Source organism: Peromyscus maniculatus, chromosome 6 (assembly GCF_049852395.1).
Source record: "Peromyscus maniculatus bairdii isolate BWxNUB_F1_BW_parent chromosome 6, HU_Pman_BW_mat_3.1, whole genome shotgun sequence".
NCBI classification, from domain to species: Eukaryota; Metazoa; Chordata; class Mammalia; order Rodentia; family Cricetidae; genus Peromyscus; species Peromyscus maniculatus.
Window position 1 is genome coordinate 105,071,926 of NC_134857.1, and position 26,185 is coordinate 105,098,110.

At 35.1% G+C, this 26,185-nt stretch overlaps 1 protein-coding gene across 1 annotated transcript in view; it reads left to right on the top strand.

Annotated features, from left to right (window-relative positions):
- The first annotated feature begins 13,937 nt into the window (after window positions 1-13,937).
- Ndst4 (N-deacetylase and N-sulfotransferase 4) overlaps window positions 13,938-26,185 on the top strand; it is a 312,207-nt gene continuing 299,959 nt past the window's right edge. The window contains exon 1 of the mRNA XM_006970412.4: window positions 13,938-14,454. The gene's annotated coding sequence lies outside the window, so the exon portion shown is untranslated. The remainder of the gene's footprint in view (window positions 14,455-26,185) is intronic.

A 26,185-nucleotide genomic window follows, 5' to 3' on the forward strand; every position in this document is an offset into this window, starting at 1 on the left:
GCCATTCCAAAAGTTCTTTAATTTTATCCAAGATAAATTTTATCAGAGAGATTTAATTTTTATCAGAAAGAGGAAAGAGCAACTAATAATTACATCAATTCAATTTAAATGCAACTGGGGTTTTGTTTGTTTCTTGGCTTCATATTTTTGCCTGAGCAAAGTAAAATGATCTTGTAAGAATGAGTCAATGAAAAATTAATTTGTCCACATTTTAATCAGACTAAATCATGCCATGATAAATTGTGTGTCTTTAGCAATAAATGTATTTTGTTACATTTTTATTTCCTTTCTTTGCATTTTTTGTTTTATAGAAAATTTGACGACTTTCTAGACTTCTCATAAGTGCTTCCCTAGTATAGAGCACCCAAAGTGGTTATCTAATATCAAATAGAAAGACTGAAAACATACATGTAAGTAACACAATAGAGACAATGATTTATTTGCCTAAGTTCAAATATTTTTAGCAAGTACATTCTAAGTATTTTCGAGGATTATATTACCTGAGCTTTAAGAACTTATTTAGTTTCTCATGTGAAAAAGCAGACTTTGTCTGACATGTTTCTCTCTCTATTGTCTAATGCTGAGGTTATTTTCAGGCACTGTGTTTTATAAACTTTGACAAAATACAGTAAGGATGCTTATACAGTACTTACCAGATTGTATAAAATATATATCTAAGGGAAAAAAGTACAACCTGAGTTCCATTAGAAATAAAAGATGAAATTATTGTGTCATATAAAAACAATGTATTTTCGGGGGGACATGATTTTGAAAAAGTAGCTGAGTACACTATTTAGGAAAATGCTTGCTTTAGTTTGAAGTTCAATTTAATAAAGACTTGGGAATTGATTTATTAAGTACTGGTATAACTCTCAGCAACTTACTATGTTGATTGTGCCATTAATGTGGGCAGCCAAAGAATACTAAACAGAAAATGTGTTAAGCAGTTTCACAATGTTAACAGAACCTTTCAAAGTAGTAAGTCAACAGTGCTGCCTCTAAGACTACCATGAATACAAGGAGTTGAAATTTAACGTAGCACACCTTAGAGAAAGACAGTTCAGAGGTAGAATTAAGGCAGATGTGGTGTCTTAACTTGTTTCGTTGCTGCATGTTGTTTTTTAAAAGTCTGAACAGCAAGTTTAAAATAAAACATTCTATGACTGACAAATAGAAAGTCTTCCTTCAAAGTTTTTAGATAATTTAGTTAAATTTTAATGATTCAGTTTAGTTTGGGGTTAAAAGGAAGGTTGAAGGCTAACAACATTGAGGTCTGAGAAAACAAGGAGGGTGAATAAGATGGTTTCCAGTTGCATACGAGACAAGCAAGATCCAGAGGTAAGAAGAAGGGCCGGGTAGTATTCCATTGTGTATATGTGCCACAATTTATTTATCCATTCTTCAGTTGAAGGGCATCTAGGTTGTTTCCAGGTTTTGGCTATTACAAACAATGCTGATATGAACATAGCTGAGCAAGTGCTCTTGTGGTATGATTGAGCATTTCTTGGGTATATGCCCAAGAGTGGTATAGCTGGATCTTGGGGGAGATTGATTCCCAATTTTCTAAGAAAGCGCTATATTGATTTCCAAAGTGGTTGTACAAGCTTGCATTCCCACCAGCAGTGGAGGAGAGTTCCCCTAGTTCCACATCCTCTCCAGCATAAAGTGTCTTCAGTGTTTTTGATCTTAGCCACTCTGACAGGTGTAAGGTGGTATCTCAGAGTTGTTTTGATTTGCATTTCCCTCATGATAGGGATGTTGAGCAATTCCTTAAATGTCTTTCAGCCATTTGGGTTTCCTCTGTTGAGAATTCTCTGTTTAGTTCTAAAGCCCATTTCTCAATAGGACTGTTGGTCAGAGAAAAACAATGACATCATACGGTTTGCAGGCAAATGGATGGATCTAGAAAAAATCATCCTGAGTGAGGTAACCCAGACTCAGAAAGACAAATATGGTATGTACTCACTCATAGGAAGATGCTAGATGTGGAACAAGGATGACTGGACTGCTACTCACATCACCAGTGAGGCTACCTGAAAAACGGGACCCCAAAAAAGACACGGAGAAATGGATGAGATCTACATGAACAGCCTGGTCATGAGTGGGAACAATGAAGAGCAACGGTCGAGGGAAAGAGAGTGGGAGATCCTAGCTGGATCAAGAAAAGAGAGGGAGAACAAGGAATAGGAGACCATGGTAAATGAAGACCACATGAGAAGGGGAGGAAGCAGAGAGCTAGGGAGGCCCATGGAGATCCACAAAGATACCCCCGCAAAAGACTGCTGGCAATGGTCGAGAGACGGCAGGAACTGTCTGGTGATGGGATGGCCAAACACCCTAATAGTCGTGCCAGAAACCCCATCCAAGGACTGAGGAATCCGGATGCAGACATCCACGGCTGGGTCCCTGGTGGAGCACTGGGAGTCTAATTAGTGAGAAAGAAGAGGGTTTATATGAGCGAGAATTGCTGAAGCCAAGGTTGGATAAAGCGCGGGGACAAATAACCAAATGAATGGAAGCACAGGATCTATGAACCAAAGGCTGAGGGGCCCCCAACTGGATCAGGCCCCCTGAATGCGTGTGACAGTCATTTGGCTTGATCTGTTTGGGAGGCAGCTGTGCGTTGGTGCCGGGTCCTGAGCTTGTTGCATGAGTTGGCTGTTTGAATCCTGGGACTTATGCAGGGACGCTTGGCTCAGTCTGGGAGGAGGGGACTGGACCTGCCTGGACTGAGTCTACCAGGTCGACCCGGTCCTCTGGGGAGACCTTGATCTGGAGGAGGTGGGAATGGGGGGTGGGCTGGGGGGAGGGGGAGGGGGGGCGAGAGGGGGAGAACAGGGGAATCTGTGGCTATTATGTTGAACTGAATGGCATTGTAAAATAAATTTAAAAAAAATGGTTAAAAAGAAGAAGAAGAAGAAGAAGAAGAAGAAGAAGAAGAAGAAGAAGAAGAAGAAGAAGAAGAAGAAGAAGAAGAAGAAGGGCTGGGATATAGACCAGCAAAGCCAATGCCCCTCCAACGCCCTTGAGGAAGAGAGCAAAGTCCATATGGTCTTGTCCTACAGCCTTGCTTCCATAGAGGCTAATTTTAACATACTGGATCACAAGTAAGGAAGCCTTCTGACAGGAACCTTTCACCTCAGAGACCACCCAGGTGGCCCTGTAGAACAGCAGCCAATTAAGATTCCTGCTAGCTCCTCACAGTTCATAAAGTTTTGATTTGTCAATCTCACTATAGATAGAAAATTTGTATAACAAATCCAGTGATAAGAAAACATAAAATCTTTTATTTTTCTCATTTCAACTTACAGAATTATATATTGAATAGAAGATTTTCATTCTGTTTTGTTTTTTGAAAAAATATCACAGTTCCTTTCCTAAACTGTGGTGGTATTGTGTTCCCCAAAATATTGTGTACTCTAATAAATTTATCTGGGGTCAGAGAACAGACAGCCACTAGATACAAAGGCTAGAAAATGGAGGCACTCAACCTTTAATCCTAGCATTCCAGAGATAGAAATCCCTCTGGATCTCTGTGAGTTCAAGGCCACATTGGAAATAGCCAAGCATGGTGACACACGCCTTTAATCCCAGAAAGCCAGCCTTTAATCCCAGGGAGTGGTGGTAGAAAGCAGAAAAATATATAAGGCGTGAGGACCAGAAACTAGAAGATTTTGGCTGGTTAAGCATTCAGGCTTTTGAGCAGTAATTCAGCTGAGACCCATTCTGGATGAGGACTCAGAGGCCTCCAGTCTGAGTTGACAAGACCAGCTGAGGATCCGGCGAGGTGAGATAGCTGTGGCTTGTTCTGTCTCTCTGATCTACCAGCATGGACCCCAATAACTCGCCTCAGGTTTGATTTTATTAATAAGAACTTTTAAGATTCCTGCTACACTAAACTATTTCTTATTTTTTAAATTCATAAATGCAAATAATTATAGTACTAAAATAACTAATATGTTAGTATGTACACAATGAGGCTGGTAGAAATATATACTGATGATTGACGTTAGCAAGTCAGCTAGGTCGGTATACCTGGATGGCCTCTACTGATGTGCATTAGGTTGTTTATCCCATAGGTTTGCCAGAGTTTTACTTTATGCTAGCCTTAGCTGGAGCACCGAAGTACAACAGAGTTGATCCACACACCTCAACTGTGTGTGTTCCATAATAAGAGAAAACTCATCATGATGTATTACAACTTCACACCAATAAAATAATTTTTTAATTAAAGAGATCAGTAGAAATATATCGTGCTTCTTAGAACTGAAGTTGGAAGGAAAAAAAAATAATTCCACTTTCTCCTCATTCTATTGGCCAAAGAAATCATGTGACAGAAACAAAGCTGAAGAGCTAGAGACGAATTTCAACACCAGAAAACATCTACAAAGGTACATGACAAAGAAAGTGACGATGGGTAGAAAGAAAGAAATAACATACCTTCTGTAGATACTAAAGTCTTCTGACTAAATAAGCACAACTAACACATTTAGCATTTTCTTCATTAATGATTGATAAGGTGATTAATGTGGGAAGGCCCATCCCACCACCAGCTGTTCCACCCCTGGGCAGGGACCCCTGGATTGGATAAAAAAAAAGTAGGGTTAGGGTGAGCAAGCTCTTGGAAGCAAGCCAGTAAACAGCTGCTTTGAGTCATGGTGTTTATCCCAACAATAAAAATCAGTCTATAACAGTAAGTTATTATAATATTGTCATGAATAGGCCTGCATTACTATAGGAGATCTGTCTATTTATTTGTTGGTTTATTTATTTTGTTTGTATAATATTCTGACCTGTCTCTTTATCTGTATGTTCTCCAAAGAATAGCATTGGCTATTGACAGCCACTTTAAAAAATAGTAAGGGTGTTGTGAGAAGAGTATAAAAATATTTCACCAAAAGAAAAAAATAGATTATACTGAGGAAATGATTTGATGTGTTTTACATTCAGTGCTGCATAGATAAGTGAAGGGTTAAAAGGTAGTTCGTCTCATTATTAGATTTAGGTGAACATTTCAAAACAGCATGGAACTTCATGGCATTACAGAATTGAATTAAAAAATCAAATGCACTGTATTCAGCTACATTAAGAATTGTTATATGAAACTCTTAGTTCTGGTATGCATGAGTATGTATGTGTATGAATCAACAAAAGATTGACAACTGGTGATCTGGATGCTGAGTCTTTATAGATATCCTTGGTTTTTAAGCCAGAAAAGGAAATTGTATAATTTATAATTAATAACATATTCTATATAAAAATAATAATCTCAGTGTTCCTTTATCTTCTTAGCATGTGTTAGTGACTAAAGTTTTTTTTCTATCCTTTTGAGTCTCTAAAGCATAACTTAATATTTTCTGCTGTTCTCTAGTCAATACCTGATATAGACAATCTTTTGTGTATAATAGATTTATGGGATAGGTGTTGGAATGTGAATGCTTCTAAATGTTTGGTATTTTGTCAGATTAAATGATTGGATGCTTAGATCTTATTTTACTTATATTTTACCAGGTGTTGTATTATGGAACATATTGCTTTAAATAGTCATTAAACTTATTGAAGAATATGAAAGAATAATCTCTGAAGAGATTCATTCACAGAAACACATTGACATGGTGTTCATTGTGTTCCATGACATGAGCATTCAAAGGGCAGGCTTTGGAGATTGTTGCTGTTCATTCCAGATGTACTACTCACATCTTGAAATTATGATGGAGAGAGAAAAATACCAGGGAATTCATGAGATGCGGACATTTTGCTCTAACAGAAGATATAAGCAAAATAATCCGTGAGAAGATCTTTTATAAATGATTTGAAAAAAATAGATATTTAATACTTGACGTGTGTGTGTGTGTGTGTGTGTGTGTGTGTGTGTGTGTTTGTGTGTGTGTGTTGGACAAGGGCCAGCCTCTAAATAGTTCTCTTATCTCATACTGTGAATGTTGGAATTATAAGTGTGTTCATCATGCTGAACTTTGAAAATACTATTAAAGTTGGTATATTGAAACACATTAGACAGCTGATATCTTTGACTACTGAAACCAAGTTTAGTCAGTAACCTTTTCTTTGTGTTGATCTAATCATAGACATGGAAGGGATAGACACAATAGTAGCTGATGCTTGAGTAGTGACTCCCTCCAAGGCATGTGGCTGCTTAAGCTAGGAACATAAACCATGTTGTTCCAAATGTCCAATTGCAAATACAAGAGAGAAGTATTTAATTACCATAGTTACTCTGGCAGATTAGGCTAATATTATTTATTTAAACCCGAGAAGCTGTACTTGATAAATAATGGAGGTTATTCTTTAAGAATATCATGATTTAATTAGAATGAAACCATTTATTATAGTTTGATTTAGCCTTCATAATCAAATCAATAACCTAAATAAAAGGACTTCTTTTGAATATTTTGAATATTTCTTTTGAATAAATGACTAAAAAAATCTGATTAAAGCTGTATTTGTTTGTATAAATATTGAAATATTCCCTATGTAATATTATCATAGTAAAGTAGGAAGAGATATTCCATAATGAGCAGTGCTTAGCAAACTTGTTTCTCTGGAGGGAAAGTGGATCTGGTGCTTACCAGACAGATAGATCATTACAACATGTCTCACATTTCCATGTGTTCACATCACCATGTGCACTGAAATCTATAAATGGCCAGATATTCAAAATACACATCTGTATGATACATTATAATGAACCTTGTCCATTCATCCATTGTCTTCTGCACATTCTAAAAAATAGAATTTAGTACAAATTCACTGGGTAGAAAACACTCCTATAAAGCCAATATTTTTTAAGTTATAAGAGAGTTATGAAGGTAAATGAGTGCATGACAGTTTGAAGCTCTTCTCCAGTGCTCAACCCCACGTTAGGGTTATATTTTAAGTGCCAGGCTTGACTTAAAGATCAAACTTCACCTTTACCAATAGTCCATTTCATTTGTTACCTGGGTTTTACTTTTATTTTCCAAATATTAAAGAAGCTTATTAATACCTTACTGGAGTAAATTACTTGTAAACATATTTGTCAGAAGGCAAGCTAGCTATAGAATGGAGTACAGCCTGCTGCCAGATTCAGTGATTGAGTCCAATTATAGGTAAAACTGGAGGCTATTCACTCAAATAATCTACCAGTAAGTAGGATAGAAAATTAATTTTCTTTGCGTTTGATGAGTCTGCTCTCTGTTTCTGCTGTGCCGTTTGCACATTAGTCAGAGTCTGAGGGGGTGCAGCATCAAATTCAGAGCAACAGCAGTTTTCTTCAAGTCCGATCAACAGAGATGAATTGGCAGATTCTCAGTGCACCATCTTTTATACAATATTGCCCTCTATGGGAACTAAAATACTGAAGGAGCAGAATGATGTTTATTGTTTGTTTTACTTCTGTGATCACCAAATGCCCTTTCTTATTTCTTTTTATTTGATGGCAGCTGTCCGCTCATCTTCAAACCGATATAAATAGCTGAGCTGCCGACCACCTACAGCATCACTTTATTACTTAGTGTTACTATAATATCAGAATACAATTTTTTCTATACCATCCAATTATTTGTTTTATCTTATTTTGTTAAAATATCCCTCAAGGAAATAGGCTTATTTTAAGCAAATTTATAATTACTTTGCAGAAATATTCTATTTAGGAAGCCACAATTAGGTCCCTAAAACAAAGAGATCCTTACTGTGATCTGGAAGATGATGCTTTACAGAAAAGAGCATCCACATATTTCAGTGTCTTTTCCTGTTTAAAGTTGTTTATAAAACATGTTTAGATTATGAAAGTGAATTCAGACATTTTCTCTTACCAAATTATTTGACTCATGAATATTAGGTAGAGCAAAATGACATGGGCTCTAAAATGGAAATTAATCTGTGCTTTGCTCTGTGAAAATCTGCTTCCCTTGCATCTTTCCATTTTCATTTGAAATGAGTTACTTCTGTTTTCAGAACTCAGAAACAGGCAGACTTCATTCACAAACACGTTCATGTGAAAAATCTTAGCATACCATTTTCTCCATTTTCCAGTCTTCAGTTGCTACATTCCATTCACTCAGTCATTCATAAATTTAGTTTTAAAAGTGTGAGCACCAAACTCTATGAGTGTACCACTTCATACATTGAGAATAAGAAGAGTTAGATATGATTTATGTACTCAGAGCACAAAAAACATGCCTGGTGAATACACACACACACACACACACACACACACACACACACACACACACACACACACCTAGTGGTAGCAATATAATGCTGAGCTTGTAATTGTAGGCTGCTGATAGAGTGTAGTAATGGGCCGGATTTGCCTATCAGACCTCTGTGCTTGTGGCATCTCTCAAGTATAAGGAAACTATAAGCCATTGCTAGCTGACACTACTCACTACATTTTGACACATCACCCTAACATGCAAGCAATACATACTCACTCAATCACCACACACACATATATACACACAATATACACAAACATATACATAGAAGCACATACACCACACACATTTCACAGGTACATGCAAGTACTAAGCATACATGCACAACTGTACACATACCAAACACATATATCCATACATACATACAAATTCCATCATGTGCATACATATACACAGACAGATATAAATGTGAACATAAATACAGACATTCATTTGTGATTTTTGTATGTATTTATGTGGTATGTGTATATGTAGGTGAGCATATATTGTATGTGCATGCACATATATTTGTGAATATATGTTAATATGTGCATGTGATGTTTGTATGTGTGTGTATGTTTGTATACACATGACATATGCACACATACATAAATGCATATATACTCACAAAATTAAGCACATATGTATGCATGCATGTGCACACACTGGATGCATGCATATATTTGCGAGCACAAAATATACATCCAAGCAACATACACAAAAATATACAGAAAAAATACACAAACATACATACAGACAACACACATTTACATAATACATACCACACATACACACATGTACACATACACGCAGATATACACAAAAAATCACACACCACACACATACAAATAAACACACATATGTACACACATCTACATTTATATACATATACATATACATATTATATATAAACATATATATATCACATATACACATCCCACTATCCTGAGGTCAGATAAAAGATAGACTGAGCTGCTATTGAATTCCTTCTGAGAGGTGGTAATTTAGAGTGAGGCATTCAAGCCAACTGGACAGATCCGAGTTACTAAGACTTGGTAAAAAGGAAGATTTCCCATGCTGATCAGAGCATTAGCTGGAGTAACTCACAAACAAGAAGCCTGCTCCCAAAACGCGGGAATAGACAGAAAACAAATGATGTTGAGGTCCTACTTTAAAAATAATTTAATAACAGATGAAACAGAATACGCTCCTTGACACACAAGGTTTTATCAAATTTGTTACTATAAGTTGAGCTCCTGGCTTCCATGTAGTTTTCTCACTTGGAACATTTAGAACTTAAAATTACAAAATAGAAAATGGTTTGACTTGTAAAGTCTAAATCCAAAGAAAATAACCATTAAGCCATAAAATTTTGGAAAACACAGATTAGAAAGGAAATAAAATAAATCCTCCTCCTGCTGTAGTTAGACCACACTTTCTACAGCTAAAGCTGCTGTTCTGGTCAGATATTTCCAAGGAAACCTTAGCCAGGTTAGTGTATCTTATGAAATTTCACCACCTTTGTGAAGTAGCACAAGAAAAACTTAGACCTCAGAATAATTGCAAATGTAATTTCTTCTGGGCTCCCCACCTTACCCCAGGGCACACTTAGATTATTTTATTCCACAACAAATATTCTTGTGATTCAATGATGCTTGGTTCCAGAGTTGCTATTTATTAAAAATCTTCTTGCTTTGGGCAGTTGTTGGTCAAACTGGAATCAGACCTCTGAACCTGTTTCTTTCTTCATGGCCTTTAGAACTTTACATTTCAAGGGGCTCACTTGAGGGATTAACATGCTGATTGCCTTACTAAACAACACTCTTCAGTGATACTGGCAAGATATCTCCCCCAACCTGGGGTTCCCATTTATTTCCTTCTTTTAGTAACTTTTTAACAGAAAGTCTAGGTGTTCAATAGCACTGAGGTCCGTAGAGGGCACTTGCAATTGAAAATAATGGAATTAGGCACTGTTTTCTTTCCAAAACATATTGACACCAAAGGAACAAAGATGACAATATCCTCCGTAGTCCTCACTTGAGTTCCCATCTCAATAATTGCTAACACAAAGGGATTGTATTCCTCCCTTTAAAATGTTTTCGAATTAGTCACTCATCCCAATTAGAAACATTCACCCTGGAAATTATTAACTGTGAACATGACAATGTTAGGTTTTAAAATCTATTTAATTTATTGGGCTTTTTTTAAAAATAAAAATGGTCAAAGCCTTATGTATTACTTGAAGTGATGAAGTCATAACGAAAAAAATAACAAAACATTTTTGGAAAAGTATTGGAAAGAAAAGACAGAGAGGGACAACATACTTTAAATGTTCCAGGATTCATGAACTTTATTGGGTTAAACTTTCAGTTAAATTAATTATGTTCAGTCAAAATTGTGAGAACTATGGATTCTCATTTAAAACTGATAATTTTCATAAGCATTAAAGAAAAGAAATGAAAACAGGTAACAATGAAAAAGTATGTGTAAAAGTATGAGCATCTATTTATAACCTGCACATACAAAATTTCACTTTTAAAAGGACTGTATTTAAACATTTTTAATAATAACAAAGAATGCTGTCAAATCTTGAAATTATTTAATATTCTACATTTATAATGAAGTCTTCTAAAACTGTGACTAACCTCTCAATTTCACCTTCCCAATAAATTAACTTGACAAGAGCAAACAAATAAGCAAAAGTAATAACCTTCCTTTGGAATAAAAGCTTTAAGCCAGTGATAGAATATACCTTTATTTCCAGCATTCAAGAGACAGAACTAGGCCAGCCTCGTCTACACAGAAAGTTCTGGACAAACTAGGGCCACATCTTGAGACCCTGTCACCAGAAAAAACAAAACAAGAAAAAAAAACTAAAGGCACTGATGTCAACATATTAGAAAGTATATATTATTAGAATACTGTATATTTGGCTTTTATTATTTGTATTTATTTATTTTAAGTGGATAGTAAGCAATGTATTCTTTATTCAGGTTTTTAATTTCTAAATATTGTTTAAGACATATATACATTTTTACTGTTTTGTTGAAATACCACTGTATATTGAAATGCTATGCTTAAGGGAAACTGAGTTGAACAAAGAGATTTTGAGCTGGTCAAAGAATTCACATCTCACTGAAGCAACCAGGAAATCATATTTTGTGGAATTATAATCCTGACTGGTACAATATGTTGAATTCAAGTTAGTAAAGATCCACTGATATCTTAGTTTAAATTTAGACTTAGTGAATAAGAGAAAATTAGATTGTCTTTAACATGATGTCAAAACAAAATTAAGAGCATCTATTTTTTGTTATTCAACTATAGCAGTAAGTCAAGTGCTTTGTATATTGTATCTTATTATAAACTAGTGGAATAAATTTTATACCTGACTCAAGTACAAGGCCAATGTATTGTGTAACTCAGGTTGATTGATTTAAACAAACAAACAAACAAACAAACAAACAAGCAAAGACGTAAACAAACCAAAGCTTCAGCAAATAATTCCTTTTTGTATTCTCTCTTATTTAGCACATTCCCATCACAAAGCACACAGTCATTATCTTTATTTCTTGAACAAGACAAGTTAGAAAATACAGTAGGTAATATTTTCATGAGTTGTAAGTTCCCTTTTAATCATAGGAGAATACAATATGCAAAGGCAATTTATATGAAAAATATCATTTACAAATTACTTTAGGGATTGTTTTATATTCATCATTTAGTCTGGATGTTTGAATCTCTCCAGTTTTCTCCAGAAAAATAAATGTTTTGGTGGTTTTGAATTCATTTATGAATATTGTGTTATACTCTGTCCTGAATATCTACTTTATTTTTAATAAAAATATAATGTCAATTAATTGGTATTTTTCTTTTCCTACAATAGAATTTTAATTTCCTATCTTTGGATATTTTTATTATAATTCATACTCAATAAATAATATCTTGTGTCTTAGAACTGACTTTAACACTATAACACTTCCATAGTCAAAATACCCAAATAGTATTTATAATTTCACTTGAGAAATTGGTATGTATCTTCAAATAAAAGCACTAAGTAGACTAATGCTAGAGAAAAAAATCACCTGGTCAACTTATTTCCTTTGTAATTATTCTACACCATTCACCCTCATCACCATACCAAGGCTATAAATCCTGCTCCATGTTTTTATGGGATAGTTTTGTAGTGAGAATAACTGAGCTGTCATTTAATTCCAATAAGTGCAACCATTCGTATGACATCGCTTCTTTATTGGCTTCTGAAATAGAAATACAGCAATGGCGTAATAACCTCAAGTATTCTGCAATAATATTCCTTTCACTTAAGCAATTTACCAAGAGCTTAAGATACTAAATAAACGTGATTAAATAAAAGAAAAAGGAAAAAAGAAAACCTAGGACTGAGAGGATGTAGAGTGGCAGGCTGCTTTACTAGCAAGGCCCTGGGTTTGATCATCCAGCTCAAATTTAATGGGTATCAATATGAAAATTCTGCCTTGACCTTCAAATGCATCTTTCACACCCACATGTTGATAGCAAGTAAGGAGACGAGACATTCCTGAACCCTTTTTGAAGGTTTTATAATCAGAGACTTTTCTTTAATATTTATTTTCCTATTTACCTGGAAAATAATGGACATACAATTCACAATTTCCTAGATTGAATTTGCTGTTTATAAATAACTTTAAAATAATTTTGCAATATTGGCAGGTATGATTTTCCTCAACTTGCTGTGCATCTGAGTATCTGCAACTAGCAGACACATGCTATGCATACATTAACACCAATTATATAGGATGCAGATTATATCATAAATACTAGCTTTAATGGCTTTTCTATTGCCATCCACCTCTCAACCTGTAGTCATAGGTTTTTACTGAATTGCTCCAACACTACATGCACCACTTATAACTGAAGATGCACACACCAGAAAACTATGACATAGAGAAGAGTTTACAGCTCTATTTTGCATTGAAACAAATCTTCATTTATGTTTGTGTGTTGTTCAATTTAATTAAATAATGGGAACTAAAGAAGATACTTAATAAAAAAGAACCATATAGTCTGCAAAGGACCATCCCTGCAAACACTTTACCTCTGTATATACTATTGCAAAAAGTACAAAGTCCTTACATAAAGTACACAAACATACTTTAACATCTCTTTATGTGTTTTCAAGAGTTAGTAGTCAGCAAAGGACACCATCATCTTATATTCATGGAAATAATTTTAAAGTTTGAGAAATAGAAATATAGTTTCCCATAGTAATTCATATTTCTCCTCAGTAAATAAAGAGTACATAATTATACACATATATCTGTTCTTACTTATAACACATGGTTATAATATTATAACTTCCAGGATTTGGTAGCTCACAGATATGTCTCCAAGTTTTCTATTGCTCGTTGCTGGATTTTGTTTCGTTTGGAATTGAGTCTTTGGCTGGCACATATTCAGAGCAGAGAGCCCCTCATGAACTTTTGTTAGCCCACTACAACAGTTGATACGGTGACATAGTTACAAAGTGGAATGCTATGCTCAGATTTTGCAGGAAATATTCCAGCTGTACAATGAAAGATTATACAAATCCACAAGGAGCATCCAATCAATCAGTGTTGTGTGAGGGGAAGGCAGCCCGTTGCTGAATTAGCTTCTGCTGGAATGTGTTCGTGTGTAACATCCCACTGACTGGATGACATCACAACAGCTTCAGGTCCTTGAAAGTCTTGAGGATGATTAGCTGAAGGAATTGGCTATTTCTACCAATCATAACCCGGCAGAGCTGCCTTCATAGTTCTGGAGATATGAGAGAAAGAGGGAGGGAGGGAAAGACCGACTCCAGCTAAGCAAGAGGCTCAGCAGCAGTCGCAGCAGCAGACAGGAGCAGCTGGTATTCCGGTGATTAAATAGTTCTCATAGCCTTTTTGCTGTACCCAGTCTGCTCCCTGGTGTAATGCTCGTGTCCGAGAAGGAAGCTGCATTTTAACGGTGTGCTGAACAGAGGTCTGAATCATTCCAGCTGGCTGCTTGTTTTGAAAAGGACAATGTGTGTATAAATAAAAGGACTGCTGGAAGAGTTCAGACACCAGCCCCGGAGCTGAAGAGTGCTCCCGGAATCCTGTTGAGGCAGATGGCACAAACTGAAAGCTCCGCTAATTAACCTGGAGCCAAGTCAACCTGAATTCTGGATATCTCATTTCCTAACTCCGGATAAATTCAAGTTAGCAAAAGAAAAAAATATATTGAGATGCTTCTCTAGGTAAGTTGCTGCCCTAATTTGTTGAAATTGACAATGACTGGGTATGTGTAGCTTAACTTCATAAACAAGTTAACCACACTAAAGTTTTGTGTGTGTGTGTGTGTGTGTGTGTGTGTGTGTGTGCGCGCGCGCGCGCGCGCGCGCGCGCTCGTGTGAAAAATTTATATAGAAGGAGATACTTTTAGAGCCAAATTCAATCTCTCTTTCTGGCATGTGTGTACATACCTGTCAGTATGCTTTATAGAAGTTATATTTGCCCTGTAAATAGAACATACTGTCCTGCTCTGTAAAAGGAACTACAACAGCAAAATAATTTTAAACACTTACCCCGACATTTGCACCCAAAGCCCTTCCCTTGATAACAGATTAGTCGTGATCCTACTGAAATCACCAATTTTGCAAACTCAACCTTCGTGGTAACTGTGGCTGGTGTTTCAAATGTTACCTAGGAAGTATTACTGGGAACATGGCATGCAAATTGCTCAAGATAAGAATTCTTCTCCTTGAGACCTGAGATTTATATGTTCTGTGTCTGTCTTGATGGCATTCTTAAGAGAAACAGCTGGCACACACTGTATGACACAGTCATACACTGTTTATAATAAAATAGATGTTATCCCCTAGCTCCTGTTATAAATGAATGTCATATTCATATTCTAGACTGTGAGGACATAAGCAAGCTGCTCAGTGTCATACCCACACGCACCTCCAAAGTCCCTTGGACAAAACAAGTTGGAAAACAGGAGATGTTTAAAGTTGATTTTAGTTAGCATTCCCAATATGTATGTCAGAAGAAATTTAAGTTTAAAAATATTAGCAACTCCCTTCCTTTTAACTTGTCCTAATTATAAAATGATAGTTTTCAGTTTCTGTAATAGTGTTTAGAAGTGATGTGTTGTTTATTATGATAGACTCTGTTCTGAACCTTAATTAGCTCTGGGAAAGTTTCATCGGTTCATCATCTCCTTTGCATGCCTTCATAGTGTCTTTTCTCAGAGTCTATTCATTAACTTAGTGTCTTAGTTGTTTTAATATTAATTATGTACCAAGATATTGACATATTCCTATAATTCAGGCTTTAGGTAGCTACTTTCTTGTCAACTTCATAGTTTAAATCCTGTATTACTTGGTATAGGAGAAAACTGGTGAAGACAGAAGTTATTAAAATTGCTTGAATTTCTCCCAAACCAGGTGACAATGACTTTCCCTTAAATGGCTTTAATGGGTTTTATTTCAGATAAAAATAACTATTTTCATCTTTTTACCAGAATTGTTCCAGGTAAACATAGGTAGAAACATAGGTAGTAAAACCTACTTTGTTTTGTTTGCTTACAGGAAGCAAGTATACATCAAGCATACACAATCCCTGGCCAGAAGGATCTAAGTCTCTGACCAGTACTCCTAAAAACATGTGTTGAATGAGAAAAATAAGCCATTTATGTTTCCCTCAGTACAGAACTAGACATTTGAACTCACTGTGATTGCTGCCGTTTTTCAGTAAAGAATCCTATGGCAACCTTAGGAGGCTAATGCTTCTGTAATATGCATATGGACAGGGGAAGATTTTGGGGAAACCTAGTGAGAAAACTGCAATGTGTACTGCTTTCAAACTAGAGCATGAAAGTCACCCTTGATGGGAAAATACAGACACATTTCAGGCATAAGTCTTAGGTAAAAGAAAATTTTATAAATATTTATTACATTTTATTTTTAACAAATCAATGAGACATCCATCTGAATATAAATATGTAGAACATAGTTTTGCCTTTTAATATGTGAAAATCAAAATAGAAGTTCATATGGAACACACCTATATATATTCACCTGAGGAAACAAGTCTTAGATTTTGTCTGGCATGAAAACTGTTACATCTGATACCTACTTATTCTCCCTCCAAGAAGGCATGCCATGATCATATTAAAAAATACCTCAAATCCTTAATTAATCTCAATACCAGAAGTAGTATTTTTTAAATGCTATTAAATAAACGTTTCTAATCCAAACAAGAGTTGTTGCCAAGAAGTTTAATGTATCTGTGATCTCCCACTTTCTTTATGAGTGGGAAAGTAGCCTGTGAGAATAAAATCCCATAATACTCTATTTCATTTAGTAGCAACTACTCAGGGAGAACAGAGAAGCATTTAGTATACTGTGTTCAAACTAGAAGGTTCTGGCTGATGCTGCCTCTCCAGATTTGGAAAGCAGCTGGGGAAACTTATAAAGTAAAGCTAGAATATCAGTCTTGGCTGTCAGCCAGGCCTGAGGAGCTATACACCCAGAAGGCTAATTTTTTTTTTCTGGGCTGAAATTTATTGATAATGCATTATGTTTTAAGTCTAACCTGTACAAACCAGAATATTTCAGGAACAAATATATTGTCAGACAAAAGCAAGACTGTAAAGTTGCAAAGGTTTCTTCTTTATCAAAGGTTGCTAGAATAAAATCATGTATACAGATGAAACCATATATATACGATAAACCCCATAAAACACAAAACGTCCTGGGAATTAAAGGAGTGATGAGCTGCCTCATCCATGTACCAGCTTGGAATGGCAGAGAGATCAGAAGTGCTGTATATGGATGTGTGCCAAAACAAAGAACTTCAAGGTTTTATTCAAGTAACCAGCCAAGAAAAGGTCCAGTAAAAGGAGAGATACCAAAGACATTCATGGTGTTGTGGCTAGACAGGAAAAGGTAAACTCTCATTCCTTATGCACCCCGGATAACAAGCCAAAGAGATGTTGTCTGGTATTTATTTTAAGTTCACAAAGCGAGAGAAATGGGTCAGGTGCCAGACACTGCGCTGTTGCCTTCGGCCATCACGATGTAGCAGGCAGCTGACCTTTCCTTAACACTTGGGAAAGTTTTAGCGATGCCGTGATACCAAGTGTTAAGTGCGCTCATCTTTTGACTTGCTTTCTTCAAGCTTCAGCATTTAGAGCAGTCAATGATAATGAAGAACTTATGCACACACAGTGTTTGCCAAGCTTACTTTATCTAATTTCTAAGGGTTGATACTGCATAGTAGGCTAGACAAAAAAATTTCTTTAAGCAATAATATTGAATTGATAGATTTCACCCCCCAAACTCCAGATAGTCTGATAATGAATATCAAATTCACTGAAGTATCAGATATCTCAAAATAAATAGTTTTTTTGAGATGAGAATAGTTTTGAGATGAAAAGAGTAACTCCCTCTACATTTATACCTATAAAAGGTTGTACAGATACTACATGATACATTTATTTCCATTGTGTGTTTATGATCTGTGTATACCTTAGTATGAAGATAGTTCAGTCGTGACACAGGTTATAACCAAATGACTTACACGATGACCAAATCAACAATGACTTTCTTGTGTCCTTCTGAGTTAATATAAATATATTGTATTTTATAAGTATTTTTAAAAAAACTTATATAAGACATTGTGTGAACTGTAAATGAATAATCATTATTAATTACTTGAAGCTAAGGAAGTGCTTGTGAAAACACACGGAGTTAAAATGACTTCTGGCCAAATGCTTGAGAATATTCCTTGATGTATTCAGGGTATTTTTGAAAACAAGATAGATAATAATATTATTAGGTTTTAGAACTGAAATTTTTGTTCCCAAATCTTGCCCAACTATTCATAAGGATCTTTGTTTGAAATGATTGAGAAGTGCAATAAAGAAAGCAGAATTTAACAAAGTAACAGGCATAATCACATAGCATAAACACCTCAGGTTCCTAAGTTAGAAGTACTGAAATCCAGTTTTTCCCATCAATGTTTATCGGCTTTTGTTTTTCTTTTCCTTGCTTTTATTTCTTTCTAGCGGTGTTGAGACTCAAACACAGGGTATTTTACACACACACACACACACACACACATATATATATATATATTAAGCAGGAGGTCTATTGCTGTTACCTCTAGTCCCTATTAAAAATATTTAATAATCTTCGACTATAACTATGTAGAAGTTGAAAGTCAACAGACCGGGTTCAGTATGTTCACGCAAAAAGTAAATGTAGGTCTACATTGCCTCAGATGCTTTCTTTGCCCGCACTGTCTTTTCACCTTTACTCCACTTAGTCTTTCTTCCCTTTATTCTTCATTTGCACTGATTCTGTCCTCCCCTGCTTTTCTTTCTCTCTGTTTCCCATTTGTTCTTCTTTGCTTCTTTCTGAACGCCCCTCCTACTCACTTTTGCCATGACGTGTTTAGTGCTTCCTTACGTAGCTGGTGGGTAAATCACTCATGTTTAACATGGCAGCACATATAATACAGACCTGGTGTGAACACAGAGTAAGTGGGAAATGCACGGAGAAAGTTAGTTAAAGCGATAAGGAGGAAAGTAAGATAAAATGGGAAATTAGCATGAGAAAAGTAGCTCTCAATGTAACTAACAGCTCTTCCCCTGCTATGTTGATAGGCAATTTACTTTTCCAAATACTTTATATACAGTTCTTTGTTCCCTGGGCATATGCTCCCGCAGCATATTTTCCCACACCAAATGCACTATAGAGTTGAAAATAAAATAATAAAAGCAAATAATCATTATAGTTGTTGTTTAAACAGCCATTATTAATCATTTTTATATTTAGTAACAAACATGCTAACATTCACATGCAGCCCAAAGACCAACTGCCATGCTAATGGGAGAAGACGCTGGGAGGGGGAGCTATTGTATACATTTAGATAGTTTGGCTTGACTCCATTCCTGAACCAGAAACTCAATTGTAGACTGCTGATCCACAAAACTTGTCATATTTCATCAGACTTTTCTAAAGAGTTCTTGATGCACTGAATAGTGTTTCACGCCTACATTAAAAAATCATTTAAACCTCAGAAATAAATATAGCAACACTAGAGACTAATACAAGGGGAGGAAACAGATGCAGTGATGCATATGCTCCTAACAAATGCATATAAAAGTCCTAATTCTGTTCATTACTCTAAAGTGCAAGTGAATAATTAGAATTAGAATTTAAATTTGATCTGCTTCTCAAAACAACTTTCCATAAATTTTTGTCATTACAAAGAAGAGTTCGTATATTCTAAAAGGTAAATTAAAATAAAAAATTTATGTGTAAATTATATTTATTCAATCACTTCAAGTATATGGTTCTTCATATCTCTGTTTGAAAAGAAGCTTCCCTCAGAAAAAGACATTTTTTCTTAATAACCACAAAAATGATGTAAAAATTGACTAACTGAAGTTGGACTCAATTTAGTACTTAAATACTCTATTCCTCTATCTTTTCATAGTTCTCATTTCACGGAAGAATAAAAAGGCTTTAATTTTTTTCACTCATGTTCATAGTGATTATGATAATAAGTATTATTTTCTTTACTATGTAATAGATGCTATTTAAAATAGTAGAACAAATAATACCCATTCTCCTGAGGATTATATTCTGGTGGGAGAAATGGAAGTGGCCATGAGTCCTCTAAAGATGAATAAATAAAGGTGGGGAATCAAAGGTATACATTGAAAATTATAGATAGAATACTCTTCTAATAAACCTTCACACTGACAATCTATTTCAAAGTTGAGTGCTGAACTCAACAGGATGATTATTTTTTCTTCATAGGAAAAACTGTGATTAATGCTAGCAATTTTTTTTTATAATATACAAAATGGAAGACTAGAATTTGTCTCTGCTTATTGGTTATCCTTCCAAGTTCTGAGGATTTGCATGGAGGGTTTTAGGCTAAGGCGCAGATTGTGTTATTTCTTGGAGAATGGGTAATTTACCCATGTAATTTTACAAAATAGAGTTTTCGATTTTGCTTCTATTGTTTTCAGTTCTGAGTACTTAAAAACATATATCAACATAAATTACCTTAGACCATGTTTCTGTTTGTATATTCTAAAAGCTAATGATATTGTTGAAACATGAGCAGTGGAAGAGCTGACTTCCCATATTATTTCCACAAATTGGTAGGAGAATGAGAGAAAATTCTAAACATATCATTCAGTTACCCGAGTGGTGGAGTTAAAAAACAATTCAGAAGGATAAGTATAATTGCTGAATATGGAAAAAATATTACTATCACCAATTACAAAGTATTTCAAGCCCAATAAGAGGCAAAACTGGAATAAGTCTACTTACTGTATCACTAACACTGCTTTAGAAGGTGTTAATGAAATCATAGTGTCAGTACCAAGGGAATGATTATCAATAATCCTGTTTAGCACAGATCTGACATCATTTGGTCTGTCTGTCAGTCTCATGTTCCTAAAGCCTTATACTTTGTATAGTCTTTTCTTTAATACTGACCCAGGAACCACTGTTCTGTCCCATTTAGTTATATCCCAGGGCCAATTACCTCATGGTATAATTGTTATTCCTGTGTTAGTCCTCCATTCTAATTTAACTTGAGCTTTCTAGCGGTGAGAATGCTTAGAGAGTACACAGGGAGTGTGGTTTTGATTAATAAAAAGCGTGAGGAACACACGGGGGCCATGTCATGTACTAAGCAGTGTGTCAAATGGTGATACTTGAAGAAAAGGTGCCACAAAGGACCAGTATAGATGCATTTCTTATTGAAGGTATAAGTGTTGTATTCTGGGATACCTTCAACCCAAGATACGAAAGATAGAGGGAAGGTGCTTCTATATAATATCAAGAAAAGTGATACATTCCAGAAATTGTTGAGATTGTGCTAAATCAAATCAACCAACACAGGTTGATCTACCCAATTGGAAAACAGAAAAAGCAAGTTCTGCCTTAAAGAACAGATATATGGTGACTTCTAAGTTTTCTTACTGCTTTTCATGCTATGATTTTAATATAAAAAAGTTTCTCAGTAAAAATTCTGTCTACCTAACTTTAGTACTGAACCTAGAATTTCATGGAAGTGTTATTTGTATAGTATCTAACATCTTTGGAAATATGAAATGATGAAAATAATGTCTATATGAAGACTGAATTTTTTAAATTTAAACATGGTGTTTTGTTGGTCTTTTGAGAGAGTTCAGTAACTAAGATATGCAAATAAGGACATTGATAAAAATATCTGTGCTTTCTATAAAATTTTAGTTGTTCATATAAATTATTTGAATAATTTTGAAATGTAAACTGTATTAAGACCTACAGTCATGCAAACCATAAATTAGTTTTAAAAATAAATGTCAAGATCTAGCATGAGGTATCAAAACAATAACTTCTAGATCACTCAATATTGGTTCTAAGTCTGGCTAGCACTTCTTATGAATAAATCATCAGAAGATTAGTAAAAATTTCTGTGCTAAGAGTTCAGGTCCTATGAATGGAGGGATAATGCCTCCTTTGTAGAATTGCTAGAAGGTAAAATGTGAAAAATAGATTTTAAAAATACTAGCAAATTTGGAAGCTTCAAACATTTCAAATTAATAGAATTAAGTTTTAATTACAGGCATCAGTAATCTTGCTTTGACATGTAGTATAGTTTTTGCTCCTCTTTAAAGCAATCCTTGAGTGATGGAGGTTGGCAGTTTCCAATCTCTTCCCAAAGCTCTTCACTTGGAAAAAATAAGGTATAACTTACCGTACTCTCTACTGTATTTGCATCAGCATGAATATTGATGATCTAATAAAAGGGTCAAACTTCATTGATGAATATTTTAATATAAATTCATCTTGACTTTGGAAAGTAACAATGTAGCATACAGAATAAAAAAAATCAGAGTATAGATCAGAGTCAAAGCAATTAAGAAAAAGCTTCTAATAATCTTCCTTGATGCCCTGACATAGTAGAGTAGAAGATGTACATGCAATTTGAAGTAATGAAGAAAACAAACCTTCTGAAAATGAAGTAAGAGAGAATGAAAAAAGAATGAAATTATTCTTAGGTAATCTTGTCTTCTATCTCTCCAGCAGGTTAATATATTAAGTGGGAAGAAGATTCTTTCTAAATTTTCTTTTCATATTTCTGTAGTTACTCAATGAAAACCTAAGATATCTTGCTTAATCACCATCTCTTTACTACTCATACCAATATAGTTCACAAGTTTATATTATATATTACTGCTATTGACCTGGACTATATATATATATATATATATATATATATATATATATATATATATATATATTTTAACTTACTATGTATTTATTTGTATATCTTAAACTGATCTCATTCTTCCAAACCTAAAATAAGAGTACTTTAACTCCTAGTTGTCAAATACGTTCTGAAGATGACCATCATATTTTACATTTCATAACTGTCCATTTTTTTAAGTAAATAAAACTTGCTAAGTGATGGTTTTGGTGCAGGCTTATTACATTTAATGCATCCACCATTAACTTCAGTAACAACTAACAATACTAGACTTCAGTTTTTAAGTCAAATAGTAACATATGAAACGTTATCTCTGACAAATAGTCAAATTATTTTTTTCCTGACACATTTAATTAACTAATTTATTTTACATTCTAACTTAGTTTCCTCTCCCTCCTCTTCTCTCCTTCCCTGTCCCCACCTCCCCTTTAACCCCCCCTCCCAACATCTACTCTTCTGTTCAGAAAGGGGCAGGCCTCCCATGCATATTAACAAGTCATGGCATATCAAGTTGCAGTAAGACTAAGCACCTCCCCTTGTATTAAGGCTGGGCAAGGCAATCTAGTATGAGGATCAGGTTCTCAAGAGCCAGCCATTGTTCAAAAAGCAGACCAAGCTACACTGTTATAGGGAGCCTAGGTCAGTTCAATGCAGGCTCACTGGTTCTTGATTTAGACTCTGTGAGCTCCTAAAAGCCCAAGTTAGTTGTTTTCATTTGCATTTCCCTGATTATTAAAGAGGGTTAAAGAGATCAGCCCTCTGTAGGATGTGTTGTTGTTGAAGATCTTTTCCCATTCTGTAGTCTAAATAACAGAATTGTTGAAATTACTCTAAATCCCTTCTTATTAGTTTATATGTTTTCTTTTTCTTTCCAAGTTGAGAATGTTAGCGTTTGTATTAATTTTGGGTTAAAAGATAGTTTCACACCGAGTGGTGGTGGCACACACCTTTAATCCCAGCACTCGGGAGGCAGAGGCAGGTGAATCTCTGTGAGTTCAAGGCCATCCTGGTCTACAAAGCGAGTTCCAGGAAAGACACAAAGCTACACAGAGAAACCCTGACAAACAAAAAGATAGCTTCACATATTACCTTCCATGTTATTTCCCATTGATGATCAAGCTGACATTGCATTGTGTAGTATGTAAAAAGTTATAAGATAAAATATAGAGCAAGTGTATGAAAAATAGTAAAAATACTAATGTAATCAAATGAAGCATGTTTTCTCTGGTTACAGAATTACCCAGATGGTACATAGCAAATTAAATATGTCAAAGGAAGACACAGTGGATACTACTATGCTAGAAAAAAATCAGCAAAAAATATTTTCTATTTTACTACATTTCTTCATAAGCTTATTACTAGACAGTGAAAAATGCATTTATTGTTGTTTAGAGAAGTAATACAGTGTAACAGCAATGGGAAACAACACTGTTTTCCATTACCAGGATTATGTAGCCTTCCTCAGGTGACTTCTCTAGGCATTGTACTCTCCCCATATTCATTCTTAAAGTTTTTACATAATTATTTCATTAACTAGAATTTATAGTTCCTTATACACAAAATAAAGTGTTAATTTAGCATTTATGTTCAGTGGCCACATGCTCATTCAGTAACGTTGAATGTTACATAAACATCTTCTTGATAAGGCCACATCACCATGAAAAAAATAAATGAAAACTCATGAGATCTTTCTCTGCAGTGCAGAGTTGACTCTAGTTATATTGCCCAGATTGATCTACATGTTCTCTGGGAATCTTCTATTGATTACTTTAGCTGACTTTACATAGGAATTCAGTGGTGGAGAAGTAATAGTTGGAATTAACTTTAAGAGAGAACAATCTTTAGTTAATTCTGATGCTGGCAAGCTTCATTTATAATGATAAAGTAACACATAACTTCAGAAAGAAAATTATTAAAATAAAGCTTGTAAGAGGTTTCAAATATTATTATAATAATTTGTAAATAAAATTGTAACACTATTAGAAACACATGGAAATCATATAACAAAAAGGCAATTAAAATAAATTCAGTTACTTTTATAACTTGCATTTTAAGAAAGATCCATATGATTTGTTTGAATGAAACTTCTATATTAAATATCATATATTAACTTTTTCATTCCTCTCTTCATTTAGAAGTTTTGAGGTTTCTATATTCTGGCATCATTGGTCTCTATCTTTTAGAGACTTGGCAATACAAATACAAGAGCAAAGTGAGTCCTTTATATTTCATGGATCACAACCTCTGTACTAGTCTTCAGAGACAATTAACAAGGATACAAATCAATACACCTTGGAATAATGTCTTCTAAAGAATGAATAGTGAGCTAGACCAAAGCAAGCTTCAGTTGGTGCCAATCACCTCATTGCCATTGGCTATAAGTTGAATGAACTTAAGTGTCCAGAGAAAGGTGATACAAATGAAGACACTATTTATTTAAGTAGGGAATTGCTCATGTCATTCCATCTCTAGCCCTGGACAGAGGATTTCCTTTCTGCTTCAAGTCTCCCTTTTCTCTCCGTTCTTCAAAGCAAAGCCTATTATTCTACTTGTTATTAATTTATTCATAATATCTTTATTTATTAATTGGGAATTTCATATCATGAACCCCTATCACACCTACTTCCCAGTTCTCCCAGGTTTTAGATATTATTTGCTTATTCATTCTTTTTGTTCATACTGCTTCATTTAAAAATTTAACAAACATACATAGTGTTAGAATTAATTATGGTGTTTTTGAGCAATTTATTAAACAATTTCTAACCTTCTGAAAATCCTGCTCTAACAACTTCTGGGTGTGGGAATTTCCTTCCTCTCTGAAATCTCATGGCACTTTTCTGAGTGATCTCACTGGCTGTTAAGTATTTGTTCCTTAAGACACCAAAGTCAGCATTTCTATGAAAGCTTCCCTTTCCATCTCTCTCTGTACTCTCCCAGCTGTTCTCAGCTGGCTCACCACTCCTGCCTCCTCAACTTAATTCTACCTTGATTTCTAGACTGGTTTTCTAGTCTACCAGCCCTCTCTTAGAATTGCAAAGTAGATGATTCTTTATATCTCTGGAATGAAACACAGCATCAGGAAGTTGGGGAGAAATGTCTGCAGCTCTCCTTTGCTTCATCTTTTGTATTTCTTCTCTACCAATAACCTATATCAGCTGTGCACCAGGGCCATGGTGTGCATCTGTCATCTTGCTAGGCTCTCTCTTCTTCATGATGTTACCCAGCTTTGTGAGTTTTCCCAACCAAGAATCTTACAATTTTACCATAGGCGTTGAGTTTTCTTCCCACATAATCAGTAACCAAGTTTCATTTCTTTTTGCATGTCTGCTGAGTCTTACAGAGACATTACTACTTCCTCCTCTGCACATTTTCTCCACCTGTGTATGGCTGTGTCTTCCTTATGATTTCCCTCATTGTGTGGTGCTCTGGTTGCCTTAGTGCCTGAGTGTGTCACAGGATGGATTTTCTATGATATTAAACAAAGGGGACATGAATAATCCAAGGGAAAATCTAGACATTACTGGGAAAGGCTCAGGTCTTGGAGTGATTCATGATTCATATTTTCCCTCTGTAAAATCAATCAACAACTAATGACACTTCTCTTTTACTTTGATGTTGTTGTTGCAGGGTACATAAGCACACGTGTGCATAGCTCTGTGTGTGTGTGTGTGTGTGTGTGTGTGTGTGTGTGTGTGTGTGTGT